We start from the raw sequence: 11,765 nt of genomic DNA, 5'->3' as shown, positions 1-11,765 counted from the left end.
TTTACTTGTTTTTTTTAATCCTGGTGACAACATGGGACTGGTTGTGTTAATTGAATATTTTGCTTAGGCAATTCGATCCCAACTTGATATGATTTTAAATTGAAGAAAATTGACTCTTTCCAATGTACAAGTATAGATGACTTCACCTTCTTTTTGTTATAATCACATTTGCTTAATTTTTTAGTTAGTTAGTCTTATAGGATCTGCATGCTATGGAACTCTATATATGTGCCAAGTCATGCATCTTTGACAACATGATGATTACCACCTTAAGTTGTCTTATTAACAAAAATTTCATTGCAAATTCTCTAGTATATTCCAAGGATGTTGAGATATAATATATATAAACTTTATGCTAAAATGGAGATTGCATGCACATCTCTAAGTTTGACTAAAATTCATTTTAATTCTCTAACTTTATTTTCGTTCAGTTGAATTCATAAAATTTCAAATTTATTCAATTCAAGTCTTTGGACGATAGACCTTAACTTTATTGAATGAAAATAAAATTAGAAAACTGAAGAATTGTAGTTAAATTTAGAGAGTACAATTTACATTTGAAGCTAAACTTTACTAACCAATTTGGTTTTTTTATTATATACATCTTAAATGGGGGAGGGTGATTCGAAACTTAGACTCTCAATTGAAAATATCATAAACTACTGAATACAATGTGCATTATTTATCAATTACACATTTCACACATCACATTTATAGACTAGAGTCCACGTCACGCGCATATAATTTAAAATTTCAATAACAGTCAAGTTAAGACATTTTTATAATACAATTTTGTATACTTCTTTAGGTATTTTTTTTCAATCATGATAGTCATTCGTTTATAGAATATGATGGGTAACAATAATTATTATCGTAGCTACTAAAGAAATGTATCATTGAATTTTTTTTTTTTTTTTTTTTTTGTCTCTTTTTCTAAATATTTATAGCTATAAAGGAGATGAGTAAGATGAGACTTCTTATACAATTAAAATTGTACTATTTTAAGTGTTTTTCGATTTTAATATTCATTAGTATGTATAACATGACAAGTTCAAGTTGTTACGTGTTAAACGATGGGTATCAATGATAATAATTCTACAAAATAAATGTATCATGAAAATTTTTATCCTTTTTGCACTATTGGTGCATGTTATATAACAAGGTGTTTATATGGTACACCATATGGTTATCAATGAAAAAAAAAAAATCTTTGAGATAGTTACTGTGGGGCCCGGCCCAAAAATGATGGGCTATTCCAAACGCAGGCCCAGCCGAGGAGCGTCCTGGCCGAAGAGAAGCCTCATATGAAGCGTTACTCAATCCCAATAGCGCCAAGGAAACCTGTCCGAGGAGTAACTCCTCCTCGGACATCATGAAGCCCAGACGAGGAACTTTCCCCAGCCATTTCAGCTCATCTTCACAACATATAAAAAGAATTAAATCCAAAATATCTCACGGAAGGCTACCACCACATTAATTGCACCCCAACCACCCTCTTGGCCGCATTAATGAGGAAAAGACCCCTGAACAGTACCGCCTTGGCCTCTGCAACTCACAAAGGGACTGATGAGGGCGTCTGATGGGACAGGTGCTCAAGTGGATGCTTAGATGATCAACAGGTGTAAGGTTAAGATGAAAAGAAGAGAAATATATAATGTAGTGGAGTCCCTCAAAGAAGGGGACGGGAGAACTGTATCAGGAACAAAAAAAGAAATAAAATCATACTTGAGAAAGATCCATTCTGGTGTTTTTATTTTCTTTTTGCAAACAATATTGTCAATGCATTAGACCGAACAAGTTCACTGAGGCTAAGTTCTTTGACCCATCCTCTACAAATATTTATTGTGGGTTGCGCTTTGGGCCAAGGCCTAATCAACATAAGTTGGGCCAGGAAAATCGTGCAACTACAGTTACAATATAAATACTGCTAACTCCAAGTTCGAACCTTAATTTCCCTTTTAAATCTCCAAATACTGTGTATGAGAAAGTGTCAATTAAGATATAAAACTCTTGGTAGATTTCAATGATAATAATCCGACAAACATATATGAGAGGTTGGTTATATAGTACACCATGAGCATCAAATATCAATGATAATTGTTAGTTGTTAGTTGTTACTAATTAATTAAGTGAATAAAATGTCTTTTTTTTTTTTTATACAAAATAGAATTTCTACTCTAGCCTAGTCTAAGTGTATATGTGTGTGAAACTCTCTTCTGGAGACTTGAACTCGGCCCTAGTCCCTCACACCCCACAAGCACTTATACGAAGAGATATATTTAACTTTTGATGTTTTAACTTTTACGAAGAGATCAACCACGTTGCTGTCAGGGATCTAACGGTGAAATTATAACTTACAACCTAGAATGGAGATATTTTAAGAATGAACATTTATCTTGACGCCCCCAAATATGTTCCATTAAGCAAAATTGATCAGTGACTTATAAAATTCAGACATATTGTCCTTTATATATATATATATATATGAAAAGAATTTGAGTTCAAACTTACCTCTTCCTCACTTGGTAGCAAAAATAATTAATTAATTAATATTACTCCACTAGGCAAAATGATAAACCCATCTCTCATCTCTTTCTCTGTGATACACTAATACTTCACTAGCTTGGAAATTGGGAGGGAGATGGGGCTGGGGGAGCAATGACCTCAAAAATCCCTCCACCCTTTTATATAATTGGTTAAAAATGCAATTTTAAATATAAATTTAAATAATAACCCTCCTAAATTTTTATTAAAAACATGTAATACGTTTATTTAGATGATTGATGTATCGTTATTGTTTCCTCTAATTACTTTTATACCATAAATAGCTCATTAATTCAAAATGTATTTAATGTAGGAAAATGCTAAAAGTACTATAAATTTTACAACATTAAGCTTAATTACAAACTGATATGGTAATAAATGTGATTGAAGGCCTTTAATTACCTCATAAATAAATATTTGAATTATCTCTTTATGATTTATGACATATCATATATTTCATAAATATAGAAAAGTATATGGAAAATGTTCTAAGAGTTACAAACTTTTTTACAAACTACTAATGTAGTGAGTAGTTATTGGAGGAAAATTTTGAGGTACTTCTGAAGTATAGTGAAATAGTGCTCCCTCTTCTCACATTCATGGTAGACCCTACCATAAATTTGATGAGTGAACCCTACCATGAATATGAGAAGATAGAGCGTCATTCACCGTCTTTGATAGTACCTAAGAATTACTCTTATTTTTATAAATGAAAAAATTACCATACTCTATAAGTATCTAAAAATATGAGAGGAGAGAACATCATTACCATACTCTAGAAGTATCTAAAAATAACTCGTTTTTTATAAGTGAAAAATGATGTCAATGGTAAGCTAAAATAAAAACCAATAAAAATTTGTCACAATTTATAATAATTTGTAAAATAATTTGTAACTCTAGTCTCTGGTGGGCCCAAATAGCATTAATCAAAGTATATATATTATTAATGCACTATTTCTTTCATATAATTAGTCTTATAGCATAATAGTATATCCTGGAAATATACTATAAGTAAATCTTTTTAATAAAAGCGTTCTTTTAAATAAAATAAAAAAACTCATTTAGAAAATTAAAGATATGAACATTTTTATTTTCCTTTTAGAAGAAACAATAAATGTTGATTTTATAGTTAGGAGTTAAAATTCTTTTAGTTTTTATTAATGCAATATATATATATATATATATACTTTATTACATGTACAAAAATTAGCATTTTTAAATCATGTTACAAACATATTTTGTGTGTATGTGTATAGGTTATTCATTAGATTAATTTATGCATATATTTAACTTGGTCCCTTGAAGAAATTTTCTGACTTTGCTATTGGGTGTGTATATATTTATTTTATTTCATATATATAAAAAAATCACATTTATTTGTTTGAGCAAGAAGTTGCGTACCTACTTTCTTCTCCATATCATTGCCTATGCATTGGGGGAATATGAAACTAAGGCAATGTTCAAGCCTAATACGTGCATGGGATACGTACCTTTCATGAAAAGGTTGAATCATGACTGCATCTTCCCAGCAAAAACATCTAATATTTAAAATTTTCTTATATTTCATGCTGTTTATTGACTATGGCACTACTTTTTTCAAAATTCAGGTTACTTCTGTTAATACTTAATTTTTTTTCCTTGATCTTACATGATCAAGAATTTGACCATGGCATTATTTTATTTCATAATTTGGCCTATAAATTCATGACTTCACTTCATCATTCTGCAATCAGCTTCCACTTTCCTATTTCTGCAGCCATTGATATCTTCACTTTGATAATCTTAATAAAGAAGGTTGGTTTATACAATGATTTGAACATTAATTGTTCTTGAAGTACAGCCAGTACACTAGCTGGTTGATTATGTTTTCATTTGCTTAGCCATTTTTGTAACTTCCTTAATGGATACATATATTATACTCAAACTTTCATCTTAGTTTTTCAATTGTTAAGAAGCACAGTTAGCTTCATTGGATTTATTGCATCGTTTCAAAAGACTTCAACCATGGAGTAAATAATTTTAGTTTTGTTTGAAACTTTTTCCATTAGATATCATGGCTCAAAATGGTGATGCACAGCCAAATGAAAACCAGAATGGCGGTGATTCACAACCAAATGAAAATCAGAAAGCCGCTTCACTGGAACAAGAGACTGAAGTTGATGAATTGCTACGATACCGGAGGACATCAAAGACACCGTTTGTCATTTTCTTGAAATTAAGACGGTGCAATTTAATTCAATTCCTGGCCTGTAGTTAAATTACTTTGTTGTGAATTCTTACTTCAAAAATAAAATTAGAGAAATATTTAATTAACAGATAGTGTTGCATGCATTTGTGCATGTAATTGCAGCCTTGTTTGCAAGCTAGATTCAGTTGGCAAGGAGATTTTAGGACTTGCTGTTCCTGCAGTCCTTGCTTTAGCTGCTGACCCTGTGGCTTCTCTTGTGGACACAATGTTCATTGGTCGTCTTGGTATGCTTCTTTATTCTACGTTAATTTCTTATAGAGAGTCTATGGCAGTGACTCAAAGATGAAAAGATATCTTATGCATCAAATATATATATAGCATGTGAATTTCATGCAGTTGTGAAGTTCACATGCTATAACAAGAGAGATGCTACATATGCTCAATGTATAAGATAATTATTACCATAAAACATGGAGGTGTTTAATTGATGAAAAAAACAGTTCTTGATACATTTACATACCCCAAAGTGCACAAACTATCAAGTGTTTTTTTTTTTTTTTTTTTTTCACTTTGAAAAAAAAAAGATTAAAAGAATATAGAACTTAATGCGATAATATCTAACTGCTTCTGGTTCTAAATCTAATCAAGAATATGGCTTATGAATATTCAACATCACTAAAATTATGAATAATTTTCTGATCATGTGGAATACACTTGGTAATACAGAGGATTATGCAAATTAAATTGCCTTTATTTCCATTTTTGTGTAGGTGCAAATGATATTGGTGCTGTTGGAGTTGCAATTGCCATATTTAACCAACTTTCAAGGATTACCATGTACCCCATTGTGAGCATTACCACTTCCTATGTTTCTGAGGAAGACACTATGGAAAGATTGGGTATTGAAGCAAAAGAGGCACGCCAGAAAATGGTGAAACAAAAGTGGCTACACCAAGTACTCTCTCTCTCTCTCTCTCTCTCTCTCTCTCTCTCTCTCTCTCTCTCTCTCTCTCTCTCTCTCTCTCTCTCTCTCTCTCTCTCTCTCTCGTATAATAAGTGTTGAAAACAACAACCAAGTCTTAGTCCCAAAACTTTGAGATCGATTATAAATTCTCAACAAATTAATCATGCATGGTTAGCCGAATGTATTCAATAATTGTCCAAAAAAATAAGAACTAAAACAAAAGGCTAGATAAACCTTAACTTATGGTCTTGAATTTACTAGTGCATATATGCACACTTGTTTTAGATAACTGTCATTGTCAGAGCTATTAATGTTCAATAGTCATTCTAATCTTAATTATTTTAATTTTATCATTTGTACCAAAAAAGGTTCAGAATTTTTTTTTTTTTTTTAATTTCTACAAAACTTTGGGATAATGCATGCAACTTCTATAGTAATAACAACTTCCATTTTATTGTTCTTCTTTTTTCTTACAACAAATGAGGAAAGAGGACTAGAACTCAAATTCTTTCCATTAGGAAATTAGCTAATACCACTAAACTACAAAACTATTAACAACTTCCATTTCATTTCTGTTACATATCCTTCTTGAAATTTTAATTCAAAGCGAACATTTTTTTTATAAAAAGAAAGAGCTGTAAATTGTCATTGTTGTAACATATTTCTTGTTGATTGTTATCAGATTCTATTGCAGTATCAATCAAGTCTCCCTCTGTCACTAGTCCCAAGGCTGCACCTCGCAAAAGGGGGAAGCGAAACGTTCCTTCAGCAACAACAGCACTTATCATTGGCACACTTCTTGGTGTGGCACAAGCTTTGCTACTTATGTTTGGGTCAAAAGTTCTCTTGAGGATCATGGGTGTGAAGACTGTAAGTATTTATCTTCTATACAAAAAATAGATGTAAAATTAAGGGACATGTTAACACCCCCAAATGCTTCAAGCCCAAAAGGCTTGTCTAAAGGAAAAAAGGTTGTTCATGGTTATGTTAGCCTTTGGGTTTGAAGGACTTGGGGTGTTATAAGAAATTTACTTGGTTATAAATTTCGTGTCCTTTATTATATAATTTTTTTTCTAATTTTATGCATTTTCATTCTCTCATAACAACCACATAATGGTAGTCTCTCTTCTATTGAATAGGATTCCCCTTGTATGTACCAGCATCCCAGTACTTGACACTAAGAGCACTTGGTGCTCCTGCAGTTCTTCTCTCCTTAGCTATGCAAGGGGTCTTCCGAGGCTTTAAGGATACCAGAACTCCTCTATATGCCACAGGTAAGGAGTGCCCCCAAGTCACATCTTATATCATTTGTGATGATTCAAAGAAATGCTAACCACATCAACGCGAGAGAGAGAGAGAGAGAGAGAGATAGATACGTATATGTATATCCTATATTGGATCTAGATGTATACATACTAGGTCGATCTAAACTATGTAAACTCTATTCGTGACTATTTTTTATTATTATTATTATTATTATTATTATTATTATATATCATTTGTGATGATTCAAAGAAACACTAATCACATCTACAAGATATATATATATATATATATATATTGGATGTGTACGTACTAAATCGATCTAAACTATGTAAACTCTAACCATGACTTTTTTTTTTATTATATATATCATTTGCATATGGGAGTCGGGGGTGCAGCCATTGCGCATGCTCTTTCACGGTGAGTTGTATCAAAAAGTCAATATTATCCTTTTTGATCATGCAGCCACTGCACATTCTCACATAATTGATGTTCCTTGTAGGTACCTAATTGCTCTGATTCTTTTCTTGAGATTGATTCAAGAAGTAAATATCTTTGCTCCAAAATGGAGGGAGTTACAATTTGGTCGGTTTCTTAAAAATGGTACGAGTCTTCATCTCCTTTTCCAGTGTCTGCTCTATTTGAAATTTTAACTTCAAAAGTGAAACATATATAAATATATATATATATATATATATGAGCATTCCTATTCATTATGATTTCAAAGTTGTAAAGTTGTGATTTACAACTATGTTTTATATTGGTTTTATTCTATGACAAAAAGTGTTGTAATTGCATTAATTTATTTCCTTGTATTTTGTGGGATTTTATTGTATTAGGTTTAGTATTAAGTTGGTGAAGAATCAAGCATGCAATGAAGATCAGTGCAATTTCGCGACTAACTTGCAAGAAGCTCGCAAGTAAAGCAACCCACGAAAAAGCCATATGAGAAGCACATGCTGAAAGCTGAAGAGTCAAGTGTCAGGTTGCATTTCGCGAATGCTTCGCAAGACATGCCATCTCTTGGGGTATCCGCGAAACATTCTGCCTTAAATATTTTAAATGTAACTTTCTTACCCTTCATTCATACTATATATACCCTCATTATCCACAAAAGTAAAAGAATGCTATTTAGAGAGAAAAACCCTAGATAGTTTTTTTACAGCACAACACACCCACCTTTAGAGAGAGAGATACTCATCCTTAGTGAGAAATCATTGTAGCCTCTTCTCCTTCCCTCTCCCATTGTCATACCTTGAGAGGAGATTTGTACCCAAACACAACCCACACCTATTCAGAGTGTAGTGAGTATTTTGGAGCTTGGGAAGTTTTGGGGATTTGCCAAAAGAAACCGGTGAGACTTGACAGATCCAATCGGACGTATTGCGAGATCCGGAAAACTAGTGAAGACAAAATTCTGAGAAGTCCGTTGGTAGCAGGAATTTGGAGGGATCAAGTACATTGGGTAGACTAGGCTTGGAGGGTCTTTTGTTATTCGTGTACTCCAACTTATTCACTAGTAGATCGATTTCGACTTTGAGGGTCGTGAAAAGGTTTTTCGCCGAATTCTTCGGTTTCCTCTTTGATAACACATCTTGGTGTTATCTTGTGTTTGTATCTCTCTTCTCTTACTCTTGTGCTTTACTTTTATTGTTTGTTGTTCATGTTATGCACTAGAATAGATCTAGTGATTGCGATTCATTTACTCTTGTTCTGCACTTAAATAAGTAAAAACAATTAAGCCATAATTTTTAATTGGGGGTCTAAACAAACTCTTGAGTTTTCACACAAATCTAAGCCCTTTCAAAAGTGATGATTAAATTTACTACTTTCTAATAGTTTAAACTTTTGGGATAAATGTTAATTTATCACAAAGCATTATTACTTGCTCTTGGGTGCTTCCAATAGCTCAATTTAACTTATGTTTTTGGATTGATCATGCAGGTTTTCTGATGCTGTCAAGAGTTATAGCTGTGACATCTTGTGTGACCTTTGCCGCATCATTGGCTGCAAGGCTTGGCCCTACTCCAATGGCTGCATTCCAGATTTGTTTGCAGGTCTGGTTAACATCATCACTTCTTGCTGATGGTTTGGCTATTGCTGGACAGGTAGGAAATGCCTTTTTTTTCCCCATCAAGCTAGTTAATTTTTATATTAGACAAGAATTATATTTGGTAGTAGAAACTGCCATCCGGGTATCACAGGTATTTATATTTCTATACATGCAAGTACATTCACTCAGTCAGAATAATAGCTAAATGATTATATTCAACATTTCCACAAGTGGTAGTTTAGCACACTATGCTTCATTGACTTCATTTAGCATTGAAGTGTTTAGATGAGACTCAATTTGACAATCACTTTTGACCATGCAGATGGGTCTTGTTGCCGGTTTTGGGCTCCTTGTTCTGGTTGGATCTGGTTTATACTTTGGAGCTGGAGTATTTACCACTGATAAAAATGTTCTGCACCTTATGTATTTAGGCATTCCGGTATATTCTCGCTAACATTAAAATAATTATATGTTAATAATTTCTTTCAACCATTATAACTGACATATTCCCTTTTGGCTGATCAGTTTATTGCTGGAACACAACCAATAAACACCTTTGCTTTTGTTCTTGATGGTGTGAACTTTGGAGCAGCTGACTTTGCATACACTGCATATTCAATGGCAAGTTTACTTGCTAGCCCTCTTTTGTTTACACTATAAACAAGTCCTCAATATTTTTTTATTTTTATCTTTCTGAACTTTTCCTTCATTAATAGTTCTTGATAAGTTTCTTCTTCTTCTCCAGATTATGATGGCTATTGCAAGTATTACCTCAGAATACCTCCTTGCTAAATACAGAGGTTATCTTGGAATCTGGTATGCCTTAGTTATCTACGTGGGATTGCGTACAATTGCTGGTGTTTGGAGGTGATTCTCCTTCTTATATTCAATTTATTGTTCACTTATGAAATCTATAATCAAACAATCGGTCTATAGACACAACTTTTTTCAAAAAAAAAATCTCATCTGCTTAGTCAACCAGTTTCTTCTTCTTCTCCAGATTATGATGGCTATTGCAAGTATTTCCTCAGAATACCTCCTTGCTAAATACAGAGGTTATCTTGGAATCTGGTATGCCTTAGTTATCTACATGGGATTGCGTACAATTGCTGGTGTTTGGAGGTGATTCTCCTTCTTATATTCAATTTATTGTTCACTTATGAAATCTATAATCAAACAATCAGTCTATAGACACAACTTTTTTCAAAAAAAAATTCTCATCTGCTTAGTCAACCAGTTTTCAATGATGGAAAATAAAGTTGGGTCTTAAACATTACTCATAAACAAAATATTTCCACATTTTAATTTACACCATTCCTTGAATGCTTAGTTTCACTACTTTTACGTACGCACAAAAGTATTTGGAATCATGGAAATTGAAAGATTCTGAAGCTTTTTTCTTCTTCTTTTTTTCTCTCTCTTGTGCAACTACAACTGCAGGGTGGGCGCAGCAACTGGTCCTCGGCGCTCCCTCAGGGCGAAAACCGTGTAGATTTTGCCACTCTCACGAACATTATATGCCACCTCCTCCAATAAGATACATAGAGAGACACATTGGAACCATCTAATTTTCGTCCTAAAATATTTTAAGGAAGCAACAATTACAGTGAACAGCAACAAAGAAGTGTTTTCTCAAGAGAATGAATCCTACGGATTACATGTAGCCTACAAATTTATTATATCTCTATTGTAATGAATTTTTATATATTGGATTCAGCTACTAGTTAATATTTTTAACATCTCTGCCTCTTGGCATGATGGCTATAATATATATGCTCAAGTGTTGTTCTATGAATCATATTGATGTTTACACAATTACACCTGAGTCTTTGCATTGAGAGTGGGAAGTGCAAACTATTTCAAAAGCTTAACCTGTGCCACCTCCAATAAGATATTCTGAGACACTTTTATGGATCATAATATGCACCATAAACTTTGAAATTTTACAATCAACACTCTTATTTGAGAATAATTAGTAATATTAACTTACCAGCCAAATTAAAATCTAAATTAATAATTTAATAGTACATATTACAAATGCTGTAGACATTGCCACTTATCAACTAAGTGTTGATTCTGAAATTTTAAGTTAAAAAGTGTTGATTACCAAATTTTGAAGTTTGGTAATCAACACTTTGCAAATACACCTTAATAGGGGGTATGGTTTAGGCTAGATGATTGTAATAAAAACAAACTTAACAGTTCTGGAATATTATTTAAGCTTCCAATTCTTACTTGTAGAAGTAGAACTGAAGATCCAAAGCAAATTGGATATGAATACAATCTTGCGGAACTACACTTCTATAAACTTCATTGCCTTGTAAGTTTACACTTACTTTAGGCCATACACTCTGACAAGGTTGTTTAGATCCCTTAATTGATTATACAACGGATTTATCAATTAAGTTAAGAATAAAAATAAACAATTACGTGGTCATAGTTATTGCAATTTAAGCACTACAAACCAACAAGTCACCAAATCAAACATATAGATATGGTTACGTAGTGGAAAACCAATGGAGAACAACTCTAAAGGAAAAACTACTCTAAGAGTGCCTCTAACCCAATAAGCCAATTCACGATAGAAGAAAAGTTTTATAATATAGTTAAAACCCCTTACCCTAGACACTACTCGATAGCTGGGAAGCACGGACACAGCAAAATTGCCAACGTACTAGTGTCGGACACGTATCCAACACAGACACAAAAGTGTCAAATACGCACTCAAAAAGAAAAATCATTTTTTTAATTCA

At 32.8% G+C, this 11,765-nt stretch overlaps 1 pseudogene; it reads left to right on the top strand.

Annotated features, from left to right (window-relative positions):
- The first annotated feature begins 4,597 nt into the window (after positions 1-4,597).
- Positions 4,598-10,751, top strand: LOC126722717 (protein DETOXIFICATION 43-like; annotated as a pseudogene).
- The last annotated feature ends 1,014 nt before the right edge of the window (positions 10,752-11,765 follow it).

Source organism: Quercus robur, chromosome 4 (genome assembly GCF_932294415.1).
Source record: "Quercus robur chromosome 4, dhQueRobu3.1, whole genome shotgun sequence".
NCBI classification, from domain to species: Eukaryota; Viridiplantae; Streptophyta; class Magnoliopsida; order Fagales; family Fagaceae; genus Quercus; species Quercus robur.
Note: the sequence above shows the minus strand (reverse complement) of the source record. Positions and strands in the feature narration are given on the sequence as shown.